Raw genomic sequence first — 23,736 nt, 5'->3', positions numbered from 1 at the left:
ATAATGTTCAAACTTTAAACTCATGATTTTTAGAAATTCTAAATTGAAGTGGTTTCTTTACTAAGCAAAAGTCAGATTTCTCTGGAGTCATCAACTAGGAATCACTGGCTTCATTTACAGTGGATATCACAAAGAAAAATCCAATTCTCTCTGCAAGGAGCAGGAGTTCAGATCCCTTCTTGAAAATTTTGCAGTTCTCCTTTTTCATTCCTTTCTACAGCATACGGCAAACAACGAAATTATTGTTTCTTCCTAGAATGGCTTGTTTATATAAGTTTGAGATACATGTAAGAATCTAAATGAAAAGTTTTGCTGTTCACATTAAATAAAGGGTATAAGGATGGCAGTTTCAGATGTCTGAGCTCTGCAGTGGTCTGTCAACACAGAAAAATTTAATTTGAAATATCTGCTATGCAGTAAGATTTGTACCATATGTACTATAACTGATGAGAATACCCTGAGCTTCATTTTTGCTTGTGCTCTTTGGAAATTCTGACAACATTTTCCAGAATGCTGGTCAGTCAGAACACTGCACATCTTTCCCATTTTGGTGTAGATACACCAAATATCACATGTTAATTAGGAAATATATTTGAGAAGATTAAGATAATATAAACAACGGAAAAAAGTATTACTTTTTAAGAACAAAGCATATGATAGTGAAGAATGATTCAGACCAAACTGATAGTAATTGTTATGGTAAGGCACAGTGCCTTCTAGTAACAAAGACAAGGAAAAACAGGCATTTCAGCAATTAACTGAAGTGAAATATAGTCACAGCGAGGCTCCTCCTTCTATTCCCCAGTTTAGATACAAGCCCTGTGAATTTGCTGACCATTAGGCACACAGCCAAGTGAGTTCTGTATAGTTGTTCCTTCAGGCACCCCAGTTCTGCTCCTAATGGCACATTACCTCTTACCAAGCTTATTTTTGTAATGACAAAATTTTGTAAAAATCTATTCCTTTGCCTGAAATGGTGAACTGAAAAGCAGAGGGTTAGCTAAATGAATAAGGCAAGTATTGTATCATATTACTAAAGATTAGCAAATGGAGTATGGAAGAGGAGAGGAAGTAACTAAATAAACTACAAACCTATTAAGATGACGTTTATAGTATGAAAGGTTTAAAAACACACAACATGGGAAAGAACAATTAACACATCCATGTAAATGGAAATTTGAAACAGTGAAAAAAAATAATTTTATGTCAAACAGATTATGACAGATCTACCTAGTGGCCTTTTACCAGATAAAAACAATTCCTTCTTTTTCTAGCTTACCTTAGTAAACCATTTCTACATTAGCCCATCAAAAATTAGCCCACAATGGGAGAAAGGCTTCACTGTGAGAAAAAAAAAAGAATTTAGAGAAAGCATGTTAACTGAAATCAGATCAAAATTACAGAGAAAACCACAAATTCCTTGGTGTTGGACTGATTGTACTGTCTTCACAAATTTAAAGATTCAATCTTTTGTTGAAAGGGAAACTGTATGTTTGGAAGAAAGTTACCAGCAGAATTTTCTAGGATTAGCTTGGAGACTAAAAATAGCAGATAGTATCATGGCTAATTCTGGTATAGCGTAAGCGTGTGCTTATGACATTTTCTGATGACAAAGTCTGGAGGCAGTCTCAAACTAGAAAAGGCTTGGAATATCATACAGGTCACTGAACTTCAGTTACTGAAAGGAGATGAGGTTAGAGTGTACAAAGTGCAAGGTTGCAGACTTGGAATTAATAACAGGAATTTTCTCTTACCAGATGAAAGTTCATAGTTTAGAAAAGATAATTAGGTAAAAAACCTAGTATATACATGTGTTGCAGCAAAACGATGTACTACCAGGGAGATGGTAGTACACATATAAAAGGATTTATTTTATTTAGTTTATTACTTTATTTCAGTTAGCTTGCTACCTTAATTTCATTACATTATTTAGCTTATTTAATGAAAATCTGAGAAAATGTTTATTACGTCTCTCCAGTTATACTGGGGACAAAGGAGGATAAGAGAAACACCAAAAGGAAAGATACTTGAAGTAGAACTTTGTCACAGCATGAACTCACCTGAGAAAATTGCCATGGAAATTCATCATGGAGATTCAAAAAGCTTCCAGCTGTTGGGGACATAAAGTGCTCCAACAGCTTCCCAAAAGGAGTATGGGGGCAAAAACCCCAAACCTGTTTTAAGATGAAAGCATGGTAAATTTACAAATGGGATTGTATGACCTGTTTAACTGCTGCAGAGAGGAACTAGGCTCCATAGTCCACGAAATCTTTTCTGATCCTGTATTCTGTTTAGAAATAAAGCAGATGAGAAGGCTTAAGCAATGAAGGAAGCAAAAGGCAAAACGGACATTCAGTCCCATCAGAAAGGAACAAAATTTAAATGAAATGTAGCTGTGATCTGATCACCTGGACCTAGGTTAGCTGGCAAAAAGGCAAACTGTCTTACTTGGAATTTTGGAAAATGTTGCTATTCAGTTTCCTCTACAGCCTACCCTGCTGCCCTTCCAACTACAGTCCTGGGATGTTTCCAAAGCAGCTAAGAGAGATAGATTTTTGTCTTTTGTTTCAGTTATAGGAAATGAGGGCCTGTTTTCACTATACTGACAGTCCAGAGCCAAAACTTCTCTTGGTAAGGCTCCTGTATACCTCTAACTCCCCCAGTTTGCTCCCCAGGGATATTCCCTATGTAGCAACAGTTTTCAAGTCTTAAACCAAGAGTGTTTGGCAGCATGGAGAGGAGATCCTGTAATTTATGTACCCATGACACCCTTCCACAGCTGCACAAATCTGAAGGTTTTGTTTGCCCTAAAGCTTAGCTGTTTTTGCCAAGAAGTGCAGTTACTCCAAGAAAAAACAATTCTCTTTATAAACCTTGCCTTAAGCATTGAGTAAGCAACAGGGCAAAGTCGAGATCTAAAAGCAGCTCTCAAATACCCCTTTTTTTACGACAGAAGCAATTTTCAAGTAACTCCTGGCCAAATTTTCACCCTCGGCCTTGGGCTCTGCATTTTGGTGCCCTTATTTGCCTGGGTGCTCGTCGCTGGCTGTCGGCAGCCGGCACAGTTGCGCTGGATTCATCCCCTTGCAGCAGCCATGCCCTCGCAGCAGTGACTTCCCCTCGGGCGGCCTTTCCGCCCGTCTCCCCAGTCCAGGATACGCAGAACTCCTTTGGGTCGGTGCCTGGCTCGGGCAGCAGCCCATAAGGGGCAGCTCTGGCCGAACTCGGGGCTCGGCGGCCTCGCCTGGTTCTGCTGCCGGCCCAACCCCACCGCTCCCGACGCGCCCTGGGCGGCCCCGCGGCGGCTGCTGGGGCGGCCTGCGCCGCTGAGCCAGAGTGAGTGGCGATGCCAGCGCCTCAGGAATGAGAACCTCACGCCTTCCCTCATATCGCTAGTTAAACCCTCCAACTCAAAGCCAAGTTACTGGTTCTCCCCTCAAAAAATCAGCCAGTTTATCCACTTCTCTCTGTGTGTTCCTGCAACTTGTGCTTTTCCACAAAACGATTTCACTGCAAGGTCACGGCTTGTAAACTCTTTGGGTGGTCTCCTCAGGCAGCCAAATGTGCAGGCTGCACATTTATTTTAAGGAGAAATGGGAAAAGTATTTGATTACAAAGGATGCTCAAGCTGGCCTCTTTAATTTTGATTTCTTCCCACTTGAAGCTATAAATATAGCTGAAGATTACAAAGGGTTGTAAAGTAAATACCAAAAGACAACATTTACAATTTTCCACACAGCTACACCCTAAACCCATAATATAAGGAAATCTGTCCAAAACTTTGAAGTGCTATTATAGTTTATTATATGACAAAACACTGGGATTTCTATGTATTTATTTAGCCACCTGCCACTCCCTCACCAAGTTTTCAAATCCATTTGTTTGCTACATAGAAAAATAGTATTAAGGGGCATTGTATTTTCAAGTTATTTGGATTACAAAAACAGTAACCAAAAGCAAATTCATGCTAACGATTGTTTTTGACTTGTACTTGCATGATAAAATCAAAATATGCTTTTAATCTAATTTTTTTTTTTTTTGGTGAGGAGAAGGAAGCCTTTGATTTGATACACCTATTTTCTCCTTTTTTCCTGACACTGAATGTTATTCCTATGACTCTAGCAAATTTTAAAAGTAATTTTGACCTCAGGTCCCATTAAATAAACAATTCAAAACACAAAAAAGATAGACTAGTAGTGCTTCTGCTTATTTGGTGGCACATTGAAGGCAGCAGCTGATACAGATGATCTAATTTAACCAAATGATGTAACAAAGCAAAACTGAGAATTAGGAAGATTTCCTTTCCTTTTCCTGTTTTAATTCTCTAGGATCCAGACTGTAGCACCTCATGTCTTCCAAAACCAGATTCTAATATTGCAGCTGATAGAATTATATTTGCAGAGCAGATTTCTGTTGTTGCTGTGTTAGGAATTTGTCAGGTTGCCTACTTTGTGTTCTAATCTGTTTTTTTCCACAGTGTATCACATTTGCAGTTCTCTGTGATGTTCTCAACCTAAGCAAACTGGCACTCTTGGTTAAGATAAACATCCTATGTTGTGATTTCACTTCAGAAAATTATCAGCATATTTAACTCAATATGAGTCAAATCTCAGAGCTGTTCCAGTATACTTTGTTCTACTGCAGTTTATGGAAACACCTTAATGAATCTGAATTATCTCAGCAAGGTGTTGGCTGGAGGATTATTTCTCATACAAACGGTAAATTTTTCCAGCAGAGAAGACTTGATATTTACTGTGTAACACAACTTTTCTTCTTTGCTACATTTATAAGAAAGCTTTTTGGTTTATAATGGAAAGCTTGAGTAGAATCCAGTGAACTCATGTGTAGCTTGGCTGCTAAGGATTTGAGGAAAGCTAAAAGAAAATGTTCGGCTTAAACACTGGATTGCAGTGGTATGTTCTTGGAACAAGAACAAAAATATTTTGCTATTAAACGAAAATATTTTTAATTACAGAAGAAACCTCACTGAGTTTGTGATGCCTGTTTGAAGCCTTGTGTCTGCAGAAACACACTAACAGTAAATTTCAAATGTTTCCATCAGAAGGCTACGATGGGTTGAATGGAGTTCTTAGTGCAAATAATTCTACTGTATTATATGACTTCTTCCTAATATTAGTAGAAGTTTTGTTGCTGCATTTCAAGCAATTCTGACAATTATTCTCTTTTCCCTGCAGGTAAAATTTGTACTATGAATCTAAAAATTAATAAAATTGTAGTGCAATGTGCATAGGTGTGTGGCAGCACTGATAGATATGTCCTGCAGACATCCCCGTATGTCATGGGAATTTTTAAAAGGAGGTATTTATAGGGAAGCACACCTGAAATTTAGTGTTTCTGCAATGGAAAGTTGCAGCTAGCAAAGAGCACACAAATTGTCTCTTCTGCAATTTTAGAAAAGAAGGGAGTAATTCTAAACCAGTTAAACCACTAAGCCAACTGCAATTACTTAAATAATTTACTGAAATTATTCAAGAGCATAAGTGTGGGTACTTGTGAATGTGCCCTAGGATTTATCATACCCATCAGGAGTTCTCAGCTCTCAGTTGCCAAGGAAGAGAGTAGAATTTTCCAATAGTATGGCTTTCCCTATACCATGTATATTTTAAACTCAACACTTGGCATGCTACTAATACTGCATATCAGCTCACCACCTAAAATTATTGAGAATATTTGAACTTTAATAAATGTAGCAGTGAAGGTGAAACAAAGATGACCCTCTATGGAGCTCAAAGAAAGACTTCAGGAACAATACTGTCCTTATGTCTTCCAATGTTCCTTATTAGATGTCTGAAGAAGGTATGTTTTGGAACGTAATACACCTCCAAATACTGATCCTGCCTGAAAACTTCTCAACTTGGTAACTGGTGCAGCCAAAACATTATGTGCGTGCACACTGAACCACTTTAAAAACAGTCAAAAGAAGTTTTCTGTTGGAGAACACCACTGACAGCAATCCAGATCGTAAGAGTTCCCTCTCAATACCAAAAATTGAGTGGGTTCTCTGGACTATGAGGAAAAAATAAGACTGAATTCGAAGTGAGAGACTGTTTGCTGTTCACTAATTTCAGTGCCAGATTATTTTAATTTGAAGCTGTACCTCATTGCCTCTTTTAGGACAAAGAAAATAAACTACTTTTGACATGTTCTTCAGAATAGCCAGATCTGTCTGATAGGGTAAGTTTCATCTCATTTAACTTCGGTTGAGAATGTATCAGAACTAAGATAGTTGCCTGCTCTTCTGCTATAGTTATAAGAAAGAGAGGAGAAAACTATTTATCTGAGCTGCTTTTGAATGGCATGTTTTAATTTCAGTCCTTTTACATTGGGTAAAGAAAGCCTACATGACTTACAGTAAATACCAACATTTTCAAAAGCCAGACCAGACAAGATGAATTTCATAATCTGCAATTTGACTGCATCTCCTTCATATGAAAATTAACAACTTTGGAACATGGCTTTAATACTTCAAGAGTTAGCTGCATGAATGTCAGTCTGTGTATATATAGATATTTAACAATAAATAACAAATATATAATATATAAATGTTTAGGAGTTTATAGTGAAGAATATGTAGAACCAGGCAATCCAAGGGAAGTTTGCAATAGGGCATTTAAGTCAAATAATAAACCATAACAATTTGAACAAGGTTGATCTATTTTTATGTTTATAAATGTGATCTATCTAAAGGCAAGTTACATAGGAGTTTATGAAGTAACTGAAAAATAGGGTGCTTTGTATTGTAGTAATTAATATACGTTTTATTGGTCTCTTCCCTCCTTACAGGTCTTTCCAGACATGCTTCACTAAAATGGAGGGTGAGTAAAGACAGCTGAGTTTGGTACAGAGTAGAGAACTGAAATCAAGCATTCTACATCCAGCATCTAACCCATTCACCAGTTCAACAGTGCAGCTTTAATTATAGTAACATGAATTGTGTTATGCTAAAGCAGTAGAAAGGGTTATGTTAGATCTGGAGCAATACATAACAGGAAAGTAAAAACAAAACAAAGCACCAACAAAATGGAACAGTGCAGACTTTACTTGCAGATTCTAAACACTTTAAGACTCTCCATAGCACAAATTGAAATCCTGGAATGCCTTGAGTGTTTCCTGAAAAGGTAATGGTGTTAAGACATCTTGAGAAGCACCTTTAAATTCAGCTGGTTTTACAGTTTTATCATGTAATCCCTTTACCGTTGTCACAGAGTAATAGTGTTTTATATGTAAGATTTTTTCTCATTGATATATCTAACTTAATCCTAATCCAATGTTTTACATGCTGTAGAAAGTGAACAGAAAAAATTTGCATGTTGGTAACTAAGGTCACAAACCTTGTAGAGATATGGAGAGTTTTTTAAAGAGAAACTCAAACTAGATTCAAATGAACTAGCTCAGCCACTGGAAACAGCGTAGTCATGGCAGCAAGCAGTTCATGTCAGCTGTAAAAGCTGCCTGTAAAGGTAGGTAAATATTTGGACAACTCGCTGGCAGAGAGTTCTTGTGCTACAACAGCTACACTACTTCAGCTATTTTATGTGCCACTCAGGATGACCTCAGCCTGAGGAGACAGCATAGTTATACCTGCTGGCAGCTCAACGCCTTGCACAATAGGCTTGGATACACTCATGAAAAGAAAAACAAATTAAAACTGTAGCAGTTCTTTATGAGTATCTGTGTAGCAATCTCTTGGCCAAGAGAGACTAACAGATGCTTACTCCTACTCTTGAGCTGTCAGTACCTTTTCCCTCCCCAGTACTTCAAGTATCCTCCATTACAGAGGAAGTGATAACAATTACTGGTGTATTCAAATAATATTACCAGTTCTTGTATGTATATATTTTCTATAAACAATGTGTTTACATATTCATTTAACCATTCAGATGAGCACTTTACAAACTTGGTTTTGTTTCTGCACTGTTAAACTGAGGAGCCCCAGAAGACTATTGACTTTGGCCAGTACTGTTTCAGAATGCCCATTGAAGGCCTAATTCCATTCCTTTAAAAAATTGCAAACCTGGATCATTTCATTAAATTGCTTTATAGTGCAGCCCCTATTCAGGGAAATAGACATGTTGTATGACACTGTTCACTGTGTTGGAGAGTGTTAGTCTCAAGGCTCTAGGACTGGTCATTTATTATCCACATGGTTTTCTTTCCTGCCCTGAAAGAACATAATAGGCTCGTACTTCTTGGACAAAGAGATAGACCATTAAGGTGCCTTCTGAGGCCTGTTATCTAAACTTATTTTGCACCACTGCTTTTATATTCAGTGGCTTAGGGTGTTTTTTACATGGTGACTGAGGTATTATTAGCAACTGAATGATTGTTAGAAATCACTATAGTTAAGCCAGCTGACCTTACCATTATACTGCCCTTAAAATGGATTTCACTAAAGGTATTTTTCTAGAATCTAATTTGGTTTAGACATGAATAATTTAAAGACCTCTTTTGCAAGATACCACAAAGGATCAATGCAGATATAAAACATATGCTGTATATGCCAGCTACTGCAAAATGCCATAGTGTTCCTTTTGGAGAACAAATTGCAAACATATGCACCACTTCAATACAGATTATTTTCTATAACTCATACAAGCTATCCATTAATTGAATAGTTAATACTGATTTTTTGTTCTTTTATTTTTCTTCTAATTACAAAGTTAGATACAAGAAGAAAAGAAAAAATTGCTTTTCAGTGCTCTGCTTAGGGAAAAATAATGGCTATTCATTTTTCAGGGTTTTTTTCTATTTTAAATCTGTGTAAATATGCTAATAGTTAAAACCTGTATTTTCATAATGAGGGTAGCAAGATGTTTGATACATACTTTTTCATATATATGCTTTTATGTAATTATGCACAAAAGAAAATTGGGCATGAGGAAATGCAGTTATTTAGATGGCCTACACTTATTTGGCTCAAATGGCTTATTTGGTTACAAACAGGCAGAAAAATGCATAGGAAGGCCTTTGTCTGTGAATATTCAAGTTCTACAAAGTACTTAGATTAGTCTTTATACTGTTATAATTAGACTTCAAAATTTAATATTGATATGAAATATGATAGCTGGCTCTGTCTAGAATTATTTGGATTTGAAGTTCTACATATGAGATTTAAGTTTTACAACTGAAGCAGCTCACCCAAACAGAAAACAGGAGAACCTAGAATACAGTGATGCCCTAGCATTTAATCTGAAAATTTAACTGACATTAATATCTATCTGGAATCTAACTGATCAATCTTAAAAAATGGACGGAAACCAGTGTAAGTGATTAGTTGCTGTAAAGAGCAACATCTTAAGACAGATTACATTTACCACACACATTCATGTTTTTTATTGTGAAGACTCACAACCTTTTTCTAGAACACGTATATGCAGTTTACCACCCATCGCTGTAAGATAATATAGTAAAGATTTGCCTTGTTCCAAAAATAGCATGAAATACATAATTTTTTTTAAAGTTCAGAGAAAATAAATATTTGACTAGCCCAGCTTTGACAATGGGTTGGATTGCATGACCTCCAGAGATGCCTTCTAACCTAACCTCTGCTACAATTTAAAGAGAACTGTGGCCTAAATTACCTTATGTTCCACTCACAGGGAAAGATGGGAAGAACTTTAGGCCAGAAAATTTATAAGAGAAAATGGATACTCCATACAAATTTATGTTTTTGTTTCCATGTGTACTATTTTAAAACCTGGTTTCCAGACTGACTTGTTTAAAATATATTCTCTAATGTGTCTGTAGTTAAGCTGCTCTGTATTAATTCTAAAAAAAGCATTTCTCATGGAAAGCTTGACCCAGAGTTAATTTTAGAGGTGTTAGCAAAGGCTGCTGCTATAAAGCCTCTTTTCCTGTTTATGGTAAGAATGATCTCCTCTTTTTCTCGTACTTATTATCTTGCCAAAACAGAGGTCATTAGCAAGGTGAATCTCTTTTTTTTCAGTGCTGCTGTCAATGTAATTTCAGGAAATATCCACAACTGCTGTACAAGTTTTCAGATGGAAAGAAGCATTATTTTAATCCAAGTTTTTTCCATTGCTGTTATTGATGTTTGTATTTGGTATAAGGGATGTCAAGGTGTTTTTTCAATTATTATTTATTTATTTAGAAACCATACAGGATATATTGTTGAAACATAGAGATCCCTGCAGTTTCCCTTATAAAGTTAATTTCTGTGAACTGTGAAGGGGTTTTCTAAAAGCTGTAATGATTGCAACTAATACAAGTGTCCATCCATTAGGGCTTAGGATGCTATGGTCCATGTCTTAGCTGAGCAAACATTAGCAGTACATACAACACAAGCAATGTACTTTGTATATTAAATATATATTTTGTATATACTTTGTATATTAAAAAAACAACCAACCTGTTTAGTATATACTCATGAAATAGCCTGGGAAGTCAAAAAATTATATAAACTTTTTCCTCCTAGTCAGAAACACAAGTACAGACATACAGTCAGTTTTCCAGGTCTTCACTTTCAGGCAAGCATCTCAAAAGTATTTTTTAAAATGGACAGATCAATGGGAAGAAAAATTAGGGGATGGGTTCCCCCCCAAAAAATATGTATAAACTTATTTGAGAGTTTCCAAATACAGTCACAACCCATCAAAATCTTGGATAGAGGAGGCTGGTCACAGGCCCCTGGTAACTGGGCTGTCAAAAACCAGTGAAAAAATATATAAACTATAATTAGAAGCAACTTGCCCAACATTGCAAAGCAGACCTAGAAATGGAATTCCAGTCTTATATTTAAAAATCCTAAGACAAATACTAGATCTACAGTGTTCCCTGTCTTCTATGAAGTTTGGTATTTTACTTTTTTGGCAGGCTAAAAAAGTTTAGCATAACACTGTGGGCTTATGTGGCCTTCTTTCCCTCTGAAATATTCTTGGAATAATATTATAATATAGTTGTGTTAAATGGATTATTCCAGCACTTTCTGATTCTGAAGTTTCTTCTCGTACTCCAAACACCAGAGGCCTGATCTGTCTCACATCTCTGCAAGCACACACACAGGTACTCCCCCTATCCTAGTATGTTTTCATTCTGAGCTTATTTCAAATTTCCAAGATTTATTTATTCTAGATGCACTAGATTTCCCACTGATAAAAAATAGTGTGATGTTTGCTTGTGGTACATAGATGAGTGAGCTGAAGTCAGAAAACCTCATCCTCTTTCTGATACGCAGCTGAACCTTGGAGAAGTCACTACTGGACAATCCCATTTTTATCTAATAACTGGGAAAATCGTACATATTTTCCTTTCTACAAAAGCCTGGATGCCTAAAGATAAAAAGCCTGAATATTTTATTACTAATAAGAAATTATTAGAAAAATCAACTGAATAATTTCTAAAAAATTAGAAAAATCAATTACATATTGATATTCAAAGAAAGATTGGAAACATTAAAATTATGTGAAAATTAAGTTAACACTTAAAGAAGACACCCTTAAAATATGGAAAAAAATAACCATATCTTCATTTTCCTACTGACTTAAGTCTTTAAGTTATTGAACAAAATCTCAACTTTTTGTCACTTCGAGAGTCGTATAAAGAAAAGAAGGCAGGTCATACAAACCTTGAATTAAAGCGAGAATATACAGAAAGCACCTCAGCCATTCAAAAATCTGCAGAGCACAGGGAAGGAATAGCAGAGGAGGATGATGAAAATAATAATGAACAGGGAAAATTATAGTAAATTTAGGCGGAGGAGAAGCAGTCACAATGTATATCCCTCAAGACTTTGAGTTTGCACATTAATGACTGACTTGGATTCTACCATCAGTAAGAATTAAAGTTTTTATAACTGGATAGTCAGTGTGAAAATGAAGTATTTATAACTATTATTCTCATACTACAGCTTCTATTCTTGATTAAGAAAATTTAAGTAGTCATTTTGAATCCTGCAGAAGATAAATTGTTTTTCTCAGCCTTTTCCACATTATCCCAAAATACAGTAAGAGAGATACGGGGCTTTCTTCCATTTTATTTTGGAAACTCCCTCCTAGGTCAACAAAGAGCTGGCAATTATGACACACCACCTACTTGGTTGCTAAGTATCATAAAATATGATCCTGTATTTCTCTTTAAAATGTTTGATTTCTCTTAAAAAATTTTAAGTCCACACACATATTTCTAAATATTTTATAATGTAGAAATTTAGTAGGATTTCAAGAATACTATCAGTGACCTGTAGAACTTTATGGATTTGCATGGATTGTTTTATCCAGTACCTCCCTAAACACTTTACAGATTTAGCAGACATTCAGTTAAATTAGACAATAAGTTTGTCAGAAGAGAAGCCCTAGTGAAGGCCTAGAGCAGCCTTCCAGTGCTCAGAAGAAAGTTACCAACCAAAAGTCTGATGCCAGGCTCTACAGAGGGACAAGAAAAGAGAATGAAAAACAGCAATCAGATATGGAGAAAGGGAGTTCCAGCTAGATGCAAAGAAAATGTATTTCAGTATGATGATACTTTAGTATTGGAGCAGGCTTCCCAGAGAGACTTCAAGGTCTCAGAGGTTTTCAAGACCCAACTGGACAAAGTTCTGGGCAGTCTGGTCTGAACTGAGTGTTGAGGTGACTTTGAGGAGGAGGTTGAAAGGACAGAAAGTGAGATGTAGCTCTGATAGTCTCAAGGAAAATTTAGCTAAGTAGAACAAATGCATTTCCTTTAAGCTTTGTTGGGCAGTCACAGTCAGCAGTATTTGCATTCATCCCATTTGTGCCCTAGCCTGCCTGGCAATTTTTAAAGGATAGTGGCTTAAAACCTCCGTCTCAGAGTTATTGCCACAAATCCATTATAAGAAGTAAAATGTAAGTGTGCAAATGACCAGTAAATAATGCAACTGTTTTAAGACAAATATACAGGAAACAAAAATTACCCCAGGAGCTGATGTCTGCATAAAGGACTGCATGATCATAAACCTGTTAGCATCAGCATATGAACTGTTGTGATGTGTAGGAAAAGAGTGGAATGGAAGTGGTTGACACTGGCCACTGGTGGGCTCCAGTTCTTCTTCTGTTCCCAGGATGCCCAGTGTGAGTTAGATCATGATCTCTTAGCCAAGGACTCTCTGTTTCAAAGGCTGTTAATCCCCAGATGATTCCAGAGATAGAAGGAGTATAAGACACTTGTATTCTACCTTACATCCCAGATTCAATATTTTTTGCTGCTGGAGGTATCCTGTGCCTACTCTAAAAATCTGGTTTCCCTCTCTTTCTGTCTGTAACACAAGTCAGAATCACAAACAAGGACATGTATATAAAGGACTGTTTCTAGTTTGTCCTTCTACTTGTCTCCATATGATAGCAAAATAACAAGTCCTTAAGATGTAAAGTAAGGCATTTCAAATTTAAGTAGCAATAGGTTTTAAAAAGAGAATAAAAAAAAAATTCTCAGTACCTCTAAATACGATGTTTAATCAACTTGTATAACCACTGCAGCATGAAATCGTCAGAAATCAGTACATAGACTCCACTTACAACTCTTGGGTGATGTGAAAATACTTTTCTAGTGCTGTGGATTGTGCTATTTCCAGCCGACGTGTCCCAGGCCCCAGCAGAAAGGTAAAGAAAGAGGTGCTAATTAACTGTGGTCCCAGTGACCACAGTACCATGTTTAGCCAGGACTGCCTACTGTGGCACAGGTCTCTCTTGTTGCAATATTTTTCTGGTATTCTCATTAGCCTTTCCCATTTTTGTGAAGAAATCAACAAAGTTATAAAATAATATTTAGAAAATACAAGTATCAAGGAGAGTAGAAATAAGGTATTTGAGTGAGAATGCATACTGGATATTTGCAGAGGGTTTTTTTTCTTGGTTTTCGTTTATTGGGGGTTTTTTTGCCTTAGAAAAGACCACAGGTACTGCAGTTTTTCCAGATGGACTAGAAAAATACTTGTCTGGAGTTATTTCTCTGAGGTGATCAACAAAGGCTGCTTTTGGTTCAGGCAGAAGTTAAAAAGCTTCTTCTTTACAATAATTACATTTGGTCAGTAACTTACGAGGGATGTTATTGTCAGAGCAGTGGCTGCCACCACTTTCTCATAGTTGTTACAGTATTTCCACAAGTCACAGAGTTACTCCTGAGTCAGAAAGAAGTACTACTCTCCAGAGTATAATACATGCCTTGCTTTTCTTCATACTATGAAAGGAAGCTAAGGATCCTCATATTTCTGGTTTCAGTACAGTTCCTTCTTCAAAGCCTATTACACTGTGGATTTTTAATGCTTTCATACTTTTTATGCCTATCCCTGAACTGGCACAATGCTAAATCAGCTTGGTGCATAATTAATCAGTATCAATTATATTCATACTAGATACAAGCTTCCCATTAACATCAGATTACCAAACATACTTCCATTTCCATCTTACTTTCTATTGCCTTTCCTAGTGTGTGCAAGCTTGTAGATATCTATATTTACGACTCCTTGTGATTTATTTATAAGAGCAGAACAAGAATCTAGACTCTTGACAATGAAGACGTCTCAGAGGTCTGCTTATGTATAAACTTGTATCACCGAAAGTCCAGATTATGCTATTGTGTTTGCCATTGAGATATTTCATGGAAAACTATCAGCTTCCTCATCTGTTCTGAGATCTGCCCCTCTTCTCAAGCTAGACACTTGAGAAGATGCTTCATCCTTTTTCTTATCAGATAGGAAGAACCCTTCTCCCTGTATTGACTCACCCTTTCTGCATCCTCCTCCAAATCAATTAAAAAATATGAATCAAAGGAAAAGACACTTTAGAACATGTTTTTATGACAGTAAATGTACATTTGTCAGGACATAACAATACCTGGATCCCTTGGCTTCATGCCATCAGAAGCCATCTAATAATATCTGTGTGATGATACATAGAAACTGGCATAAAGACTTAGGCTTTTCAGTCTAAAAAGGTATCCATTAAACAACATTTTCTTGACTGTGGCCTTTGCACTAAATCTCTTAGCCATGACTTTATTAAGTGGCACCAGGGCATTTTGCTCCCAAGTAAGAATAAGCCCCAAATACTTCTGAATACATTTTAAATACAGTGGAACAAAAGTCTACATACATCTTTTTACCAAACTCACTTATCTTTTGGGTCCTGTGAAAAAGAAGACATGTTAAAGCCCTGCTAATACACAGCATATCAAAGAAACATGTCCTATTTGAAATTCAGAATTGATATATGAGTCAGTTCTGTCTTTAGCTTCTTTACCTTTTAGGTTCATGATTCATTCGCTTACTTGAAGGATATCTGTCAGAATGTCTTTAGCCATTATTTCACAGTCAGACTTTATTCTACGGTCTTGCACAAAATAATAGCGAAATTTCATTTGAGATTATTTTGTATACCTTCTGGTATTTTTCCTCAAACTTTCTTAAACCCTTAGAGAAATAGGCATGGGATTGTGTTAAGGTATTACATAATTGAGGAGCATCACAACTTGTGAGCAAGAAAAATGCACCAAAAGCAGCAGTCTTTTGGTGTTAAGTGCATAACTTCATTAAAATCTACTTGTTGGTTGCTGGTCTTTTTATGTAAAAGGAGAAAATGCATCTCCTGTTATGCTAGGCAGAAAGGAAACAAAAGGAAATGGCCTCAAGTTGCACAAGAGGAGGTTTATCTTAGATATTAAGAAAAATTTTTTCATGGAATGGTTGTAAAGCATTGGAATAGACTTCCCAGGAAAGTGGTGGAGGAACCAACCCTGGAAGTGTTCCAAAAATGTGTGGATGTGGTGCTTGAGGACATGGTTTAATGGTGAACATGGTGGTGGTGGTAGGTGGACCATTGGACTTGGTGATCTTAGAGGTCTTTTCCACTTTTAATTTATCTATTCATCTCCTTTGGAAGGGTAAGTAGATAAGCAGCTAGGACAGAAGGATGCTTTGTTCCTTTCTGTCCTTTTCCCAGGTTTTACTGATGTTGCTTCTGTGCCTCTTTTGAAGCATCTTGCACTGCCTGCTACTAGAGCCAGGACAGCAGATTAGACAGGAGGTTACCCTAGTACAATAGATCTCTCCATGTGTTTCATACTGAATTTACATTCAGATGATAACAGCAGTCACTTTTTTTTAAAGTAGGCCACCTGTCCCTCATGCAATTGTGTCAGCTGCTTAGGTTTAAAAATAATTTTTTCTAAAAAAAAGTTCTCATATTAATAGAATCCTCAAATGTAAGATAATGATACAAAAATTATATTGCTCCTAAACTTCAGTGGGGAGGGGTAAATCTTAGCAGTTTTGTATTGCTCATTCATGTTCCAGTCTTTCTTCCTTTTCCCTCTGTTTTCTTCTCCTTTCCCAGCTCACACACAGAGAGACACATGGAGATCATCTATTGATCTGTTCAGCTACTGTTCAGTTTATATTAAAATTTAGGGGTTTCTGTTTTGCATTACTGGGGGAAAGCCCTATAAACTTTTTGTTGAAGAGGTTGCTGTCTAGTAGTCAGAGGTTTAGCCCAACTCTTCTGTTTCAGAATATGGGTCTGCTGCAAAAAAAATCCAAGGCTGAGAAATTAAAAGAAAGCTACATAGGAAAGATGGGATCAGAGGAGTTAGAGAGGAAAACTATTCAGGAGCATGAAGAGAAGATATAGTAGATAAGGCTGAATAGCAAAGAAAACGGGCTAATTCACCTGTCAGTTGACTGTGACAATTGTTACAGCACAGCAGTCTTATTTTTTATGCATTTAATATCATATCCAGAAATCCTTATGATGTTACAGAAAAGCTTTAATAAGCCTTTTTAGCTGCCTAGCATCATTCTTCTGATCTTCTAGTTGTTTCCAAAAATGTTACCTGTTTTCCAAAAGAGACTGAGAACATTTCCCATACTTCTGCTTGATGCAGTTTCACAGAACCACAAAATGGTTTGGCTTGGAAGGGAATCTCAAAGATCCCTGTGGGCAGGGACACTTTCAATTAGACCAGGTTGCTCAGAGCCCCATCCAATCTGGCCTTGAACACCTCCAGGGATGGGACATCCACAAGTTCCCTGGATAACCTGTTCCAGTGCTTCACCACCCTCACAGTAAAGATTTTTTTTCCTAATATCTAATCTAACCTATTGTCTTTCAATTTAAACCCATTCCCCCTTGTCCTGTCACTACATGCCCTTGTAAATAATCTTGCCTCATCTTTTCTGTAAGTTTCCTTCAAGAAGGCAACAATTAGGTCTTCCTGAAGCCTTCTCTTTTCCAGGCTGAAGAATCCCAGTTCTCTCAGCCTTTCCTCACTGGAGAGGTGCTCCATTCCTCTGATAACTTGGTGGCCTTCTCTGGACTCACTCCAACAGGTCCATGTCCTTCCTGTGCTGGGAACCCCAGAGCTGGATGCAGCACTGCAGGTGGGGTCTCACCAGAGCAGAGCAGAGGGGCAGAATCCCCTCCCTGGCCCTGCTGCCCACACTGCTTTGGATGCAGCCCAGGACACGTCTGGCTCTCCGGGCTGAGTGCCCCTTGCTGGGTCATGTCCAACCTCTCACCCACCAGCACCCCGAAGTCCTTCTCAGCAGGACTGCTCTCAGTCTGTTCATTCCCAGCCTGCGTTGGTACTGGGGGTTGCCCTGACCCAGGTGCAGCACCTTGCACTTGGCCTTGCTAAACATCATGAGATTCCCATGGGCCCAGTTCTGGAGCTTGTCTAGGTCCCTCTGGTTGGTATCCTGTCCTTCAGGTCTGTCACCAGCATTGCTCAGATTGGTATTACCTGCATCTAGTTTCCTAGAATCACCTTGCACGCATAGAGATGATAAATTAGAATTTATTTTCATTGTTCCCTAATCTTCCATTTCCCCCCTACAGCCTCTGTCAAGTAAGTACCTGCACTCTTCCTGTATCTGCCAAAGCCTTGCTTCATACAAGAAAAGCATTTATTGAAATGCCACTGTTGTGTATAGAAAGCTCTCTGAAGCTGGAGACAGTGATTTTGGATGCATATATTTTTAGAGAGAAAATCAATTTTTGGCTTCAGTCTTAAAGGAAACTGGTTGAAAGAAACGGAACCAGATCTCTTATTTCACAGCTTCTAAAGAGTGTCTGATTTCAGATAGTTTGAATAGTTAAAGAATTACCAAAATCAAACAAGAAAACAGACACCCCTCTGCTCTGTCCCATTCCTAATTATATTAGGAAAAAAATTCTTCCCTGTGAGGGTGGTGAAGCACTGGAACAGGTTGCCCAGGGAAGTTCTGGACGCCCCATCCCTGAATGGGGATTTGGGCACCCTGGTCTAGTGGAAGGTCCACAGCAGGGGGGTTGGACTTTGATCTTCAAGGTCCCCTTCCAACCAAAACCATTCTATGATTTTATGATTCCATGATCCCACAATATATCCAAAGGAAAAAATAGGATAACTTCGAGGTACAGCTTTTTCTGTTTATGAAAGTGAAATAGTGAGGGAAAGTACAAAGTTTGTTTTAACTTACTGCTTTGTTAAAAAAAAAAAAATCTGTAGTCTAAATCCAGTTGGATTTTTTTTCTTTCTCATGAGCTTTATCAGGGAGTATAATTGTACAAACCTTCAGATTTTTTTTTCTCTGAAACTATCCAGGGACATTCTCAGTAACACATAAGCCCTTGAAAAAATAGTTTCAAAAACTCAGTATCTTTGCCTAGCTGTTGGTTATGAAAACAGCTAATATAGCAATTTCTGAGGAACGTAAACTGTGTAAAGCAGCAAGGTTGGGCAAACGGGAGACAATAATCACGGATTTGTAAGTCTCGGGGAGTTGAAAGAGAGTGGCTGGAGGAAGCATCTGCTGTCTCCAGAGATGCCTCCAAGCTGGACACCGCTAGGAGAGCAGCCGGAGGCGGCGGCCGCTCCCTCCCGAGCCCAGCCGGGCACCTGCGGGGCGGGCGGGCTCCCGCTGCCATTGGCCTGGCGCCGCTTCCCGCCTCCTTTGAAAGCTCGGGAAGGGCGGGCGGCAGCCGTGCCTCGCCAGTCGGGCAGCAGGGCCGGGCCAGGCCGGGACGGGAGCGCTGGGTCAGCGCAGGAGGCCGCAGGTAACCTCGCGCAGCCGGCGGGGAGCGCTTTCTCCGGGCTTTCCCACGTGGGGACGGGGCGGACTCCAGTGAGTTCAGTGAGCGTCATTGGGCTTGCTTTGCTCGCGGGCTCTTCGTGCAAGGTGGTAGCGCTAAGCGACGTTTGTGTGCTTAGGATGGCAGTGCTTGGCTTGGCAGCTTAGTGCTTTATAGTAAGTAGTAGTTTGGTTTTCGTTTGTTTTGTTTTTTTAATTATTTTTTGGGGAATTGACCTGTTAAGGTAGGGTTGCTATCTAAGCAGCTGAACTTGTGCTTGATCAATCTGTGATGATTTATAAACATGTTTCTTAAGGCCCCAGCCTTTCCAGTAGCAGGGTGAGACTGTGTACTTTGGAACTGGTGCTTATGATGGAAAAACTTGTCTTATGATTTCTGTTGTGGCTTATCTTTTCATCCACTTGTTCAGTTGCCAAAAAATAGTGACATTAATGGTGAACTTACAAGGTAAGCTTTCTCCTTGTTCCAAAGCCATTGATGGTGAAAAAGAACTAGTGAATGAATCAAAAGTAATAACCTGGAGATCTAGAATTCATGTCATTGCTGAAATGCATCTAATTCCAAATCTGTGGAACTTATTTTTGTTAGGTAGTGTTTAAGGATTTAGCAAGTGTGTATGCTGACGAAGAATCTCTTTGTGGTATAATCTACTTACACTGGGCTTTAGTGTGTTTTACTCTTTCATACTTGAGTGGGAATAATAAATCATTCTGGAGTTACTTCATCTGTTTTAAGGTAGAAGTATCAACTAGCACCTTTACAGATATAACAGGGCTGCCATGAGAACCAGGGTACAGAATATAATGTTAGACCTGAATAGAAGTAGTTTGCATGATTACCCTGATTTATATGCTACTTGAAGAAAAGGCAAGGAAGAATTGTGAGTGTAATTATGGGAGTGTATGGCATGCTTCAATATAAATTATGTATCTTTTCATCTGCCATTAACACAGCTGCAGTAAAGGCTACAAATACATGTGAGTCTCATTAGAACATGTGTACTTATACAGTAAATTAGTTCTGAAACTTAGGGTGAGCACAGGTACATATCTTTTCCCTATCAAATTTCTGCACAGAATTCTGCTATGGCTTGGCTACACAAACAAGCTTGGAGGTTTTTTGTTGTTGTTGTTTTGTTTGGGTTTTTTTTGGTAGTAGTACTGTTTATTCTGTCTATAAACTGTAAAGTCAGCTTGAACTAGAAATTTCTATATGGTTCTTGCTTCCCCCCACCACAAACCTAATCTTTCAGCTTCAGTTCTCCCATGGCAGAACTAAATAGGATTCTGGTGGTAGCTGCTTTTGAAAACTGCTCAAGTGTCTCTTTGGAAATTGTCAGAATTTTAATGCACAGGCTGTCTGTGTTCGTTTATAGAATTACTGTTTCCAATAATATCCCTGCTGATCTCATGAAAGGGGAAAAAAAGTAAACAGTAATGAAAAAGATGCTGGGTTTGTTCCAAGTGAAAGGAACAGTAATTTTATTTTTTCCCCTCAAAACTCTGTTTCTGCACTCTCTCCCTCTCATCTGCCTCCCTGGGAGGTGAAGGGGAATGTGGCTTGTATGTGAATCTCCCCATGGAATTGTGTATGTGTGTGCAAGGCTTATTTTTCCTCAAAATAAGTTATCATTTTGCAAGTGTTCTCTCTCATGTAATTCCGGTCTGAAAACAATCTTCTGAAGTTAATCTAGTTTAAAGTAAAGATCAAGAGATGTGCTGCTAATTCCTCTGGCGAGTTTTGTGACTTTACAAATATGCTGCTTGCTTTCAAAGGTTTGTTGTTATGCAGGACTTGCAAACAGTTGTTACCAGATTAGTTAAAGACCCTCTCCTGCAAGCTGCTCCACACAGATCCACCTCTGAGCTCTTCACTTCAGCCTCTTATCTGCATGGATGGGCTTGTGGGGTTGGGTGTGAAGAGTAGCCTTGAGCAGAGTGAGAAAATGTACTGCTATTTTTTACTTACTCAAATGTAGTGCTTCAGAGAATATTATTTAAGAGTAATGCCAGTGTTTCAGCTTACTGATCTATCTAAATTTGGAAAAATGCTAGTAAAGTTTCCAGTCTTTGCTTTCAACCTTATTTAAGTGGCTCTTTTTTTTTTTTATTAAGGAAAACTAGGGGAGGCCTCTGTTTAGCCTTTGTTGTATGTATATGTATGTTTTCCTATAGATGCTTCTTTTTTTCACTTGCATTGCTATCTCTACTCTTGGTCTATCACTCTGTCAGTTATTATCCTCTCTTTATAACAGCTTGAAGTAAGATATGGTTCTGCAAAGGCATGCATGTGATTGTGTACGCAATAAGGCACATGTAGATATCTTTGTAATCAGTTAAAAACAAATCGCCTGCCCATGGTACTTTTGGGTTTTTTTCAGATTTCATTTTAAAAAAGCCATTACCCACTTAGGAGAATTGGAGGGGTGGCAGGGGGATCACAGTGGCAGTAAAGAGAGCTGTGAGGTTCCAGCAGACTTCTTTGGTTCAGCACTACAGGTGTGTATGTGCATTCACTTAGCAACAGGAACAGCAGTAGCCTTGAATTGTTTATCTGGTTATAAGAGACTGTTTGCATTAAGCCTGCAGGAGATAAAACTTGGAAATCCTGGCACTCTGTCTGTAGCAGTGCTCTGGCTGTCACTGTTGGACTAGAGTAGTTTCCCTGTCCCACAGAAATCTGAGAGTGCGGAAAATTTTTCCACTCTGTGCTGGAATAAAGGAGATTCTCTCTTCCCTTCCCCCAAGCTTTTGTGGAAAAAAACAAAGTGTGAGCAACCCAAGCAGAATAGCCAATAGCTGGGTGAAGGGGGCTTTCCAGGGGTGTGATGAACAGAGGGTCAGGTGCCTTCCTCGAATCCAGTGCTGTGTGCCGGGCCGCCGCTCTGTCATGTGCGCGCTCGGCGCTGGAGCCGGGTGACTAAGGCAGGACAGGTGTGTTTCGGTGAGGATGAGGTGACACCTTCTTCCCCCTCCCTTCCTCCCCCGCCAATCACGTGTTTCTTACACTGGAAAACTCCCAACAAAATCTGGCTGCTACGTAATGATGGGGGAACTCTTTTTGAAAACAAGGGGGGGGGGAATACCCCTCCACCCACCGCAAAAAAAAGAAAGAAAAAAGAAAAAAACCAACAAAACCAAACAAAGCCCCCCCCCAAACAAAACCCCAAGGAACCCCAAGGAACGCCAAGTCCAGAGGCGGGGGTGAATTGAGAAGCAGGGGTAATTGAGAAGCAGGGGGTTTCAGTGACAGTCATCGGTCACGTGAGCAGAGTTGGGGAAATCAAATCCCCCGGCAAAACCGGGAAGCCCGTGGCTGCGGAGGGAAGCGGCGCTCGGCTGTGGCCTGGCTGCGGGGGCGGCCTCGGCACCTGCCCTCGCGCTGGCTGCGGGGGCGGGCCGCGCCCCTCCCGCACCAGGCGTTTCCGGGGGGCAGTGCAGGTGTGGGTGTCCCCTTTTGCAGACTAACCCGTCCCTTGCCCGGCGGCAGCGGCGCTGAGCCGTTCCCCGGGAGAGCCGGGGCTGAGCGAGGAGCAGGCGGGCACGGCAGAGGGGCCCGGGGGGATGCGCCCGCCCGGGGCTGTGGCGGCCCCGCCGAACCCCCGCGGCCCTGGCACAGGCGCGCGCCGGGGCGCTCCGGGCGCGCGGCCCCGCCGGGAGGGGGCGGCGCGCGGTGCGCGCGCGCGCAGAGGCGCGCGGGCGGGCGGGGGGAGGGAGGGGCGCGCGGGCGGGCGGGGCCGGCACCTTGTGCGGCGGGCGGGGGTTCCGAGAGGTCCGGCCGGTCCGGCCGGCCCTGCCCCGGACAGCGGCGGCGGCGGTGGCGCCGGGGTGAGTCACTGCTTGGAAATGGAGTGGGCGGGCGTGCGCGTAGCAGAATGAATGATGTCAGGGAGCACCGCGGCGAGCGTGAGGCTCGCGGCAAACACGGCGGCGGCCGCAGCCCCGAACGAGCGCTGCCCCCGGCGCCCCCCGGCCCGGAGCCGCCCTCCAGCGGGAGAGCCCTTCCAGCTGCGGCACTGCTGAGGCAGGAAACCTCTGCGAGAAGTGTCGCCTCCGCCGACGCCCTTAAAGCCGGTCCCTTTCGCCAGGAAGGAGAAGAGGCTGAGGCTGGGAGAGGAGCAAATTGCAGGGGAAGATAGAGATTGTGGCAAACTTTCTAGCTGCTTCTGCCTGCTGCTACCTCACTGGTGGGAGTGTCTGGCCATAAGGAACTGCAAAGCCCAAACCTCAGAGCCCTGAGGCTCCAAAAAAGACTGTCTTTGGAGGGGGAACTGCCAGCGGTGCAAGCTTTTGCATGTACAGCTGAGTAGGTAAGTTGGGAACGGCACAGGTGGATTAAAAGTGTGGCATACCACAGGTACGCACTTGGAGAACCGTTTTCACAGAAGACCTACACGTGTCAACTGGATAGAGACTGGGAAGAGCAATCCCACGCTTGTGCTCTCTTCAATTTCTAGAGTTTGAGGCCCCTCTAACTAGGGAGGGCGCCTGCTGTTTTAATTTCTCTTGCCAATATGTAATTTATGGAACATACCTAGTTTTTGAGTTAAATTGTATGTTTTTGGTGTGGGCAATGTGTACGTACCCCTTAGAGCAGTTCCGCATACCTAGCTGCTCAGGAGGGGACTTCAGAATGTGGGATTTCAGCTCAGGAAGATAAAGTGTTGTTGTAAGGA

The 23,736-nt window shown here is 40.1% G+C and overlaps 1 protein-coding gene across 3 annotated transcripts in view; it reads left to right on the top strand.

The window, feature by feature from the left end:
- Positions 1–18,992: 18,992 nt before the first annotated feature.
- The window catches only part of SGMS2 (sphingomyelin synthase 2), a 44,821-nt gene continuing 40,077 nt past the window's right edge, over positions 18,993–23,736 (top strand). The window contains exon 1 of one of the 3 annotated variants that reach the window (XM_019293415.3): positions 18,993–19,025. The gene's annotated coding sequence lies outside the window, so the exon portion shown is untranslated. Of the gene's footprint in view, positions 19,026–22,803; positions 23,371–23,736 lie in introns of those variants that run through there. The other 2 variants (XM_010411713.3, XM_039551064.1) reach the window with 2 other exon arrangements.

The sequence above is a fragment of the Corvus cornix genome, chromosome 4, assembly GCF_000738735.6.
Source record: "Corvus cornix cornix isolate S_Up_H32 chromosome 4, ASM73873v5, whole genome shotgun sequence".
NCBI lineage: Eukaryota > Metazoa > Chordata > Aves > Passeriformes > Corvidae > Corvus > Corvus cornix.
Note: the sequence above shows the minus strand (reverse complement) of the source record. Positions and strands in the feature narration are given on the sequence as shown.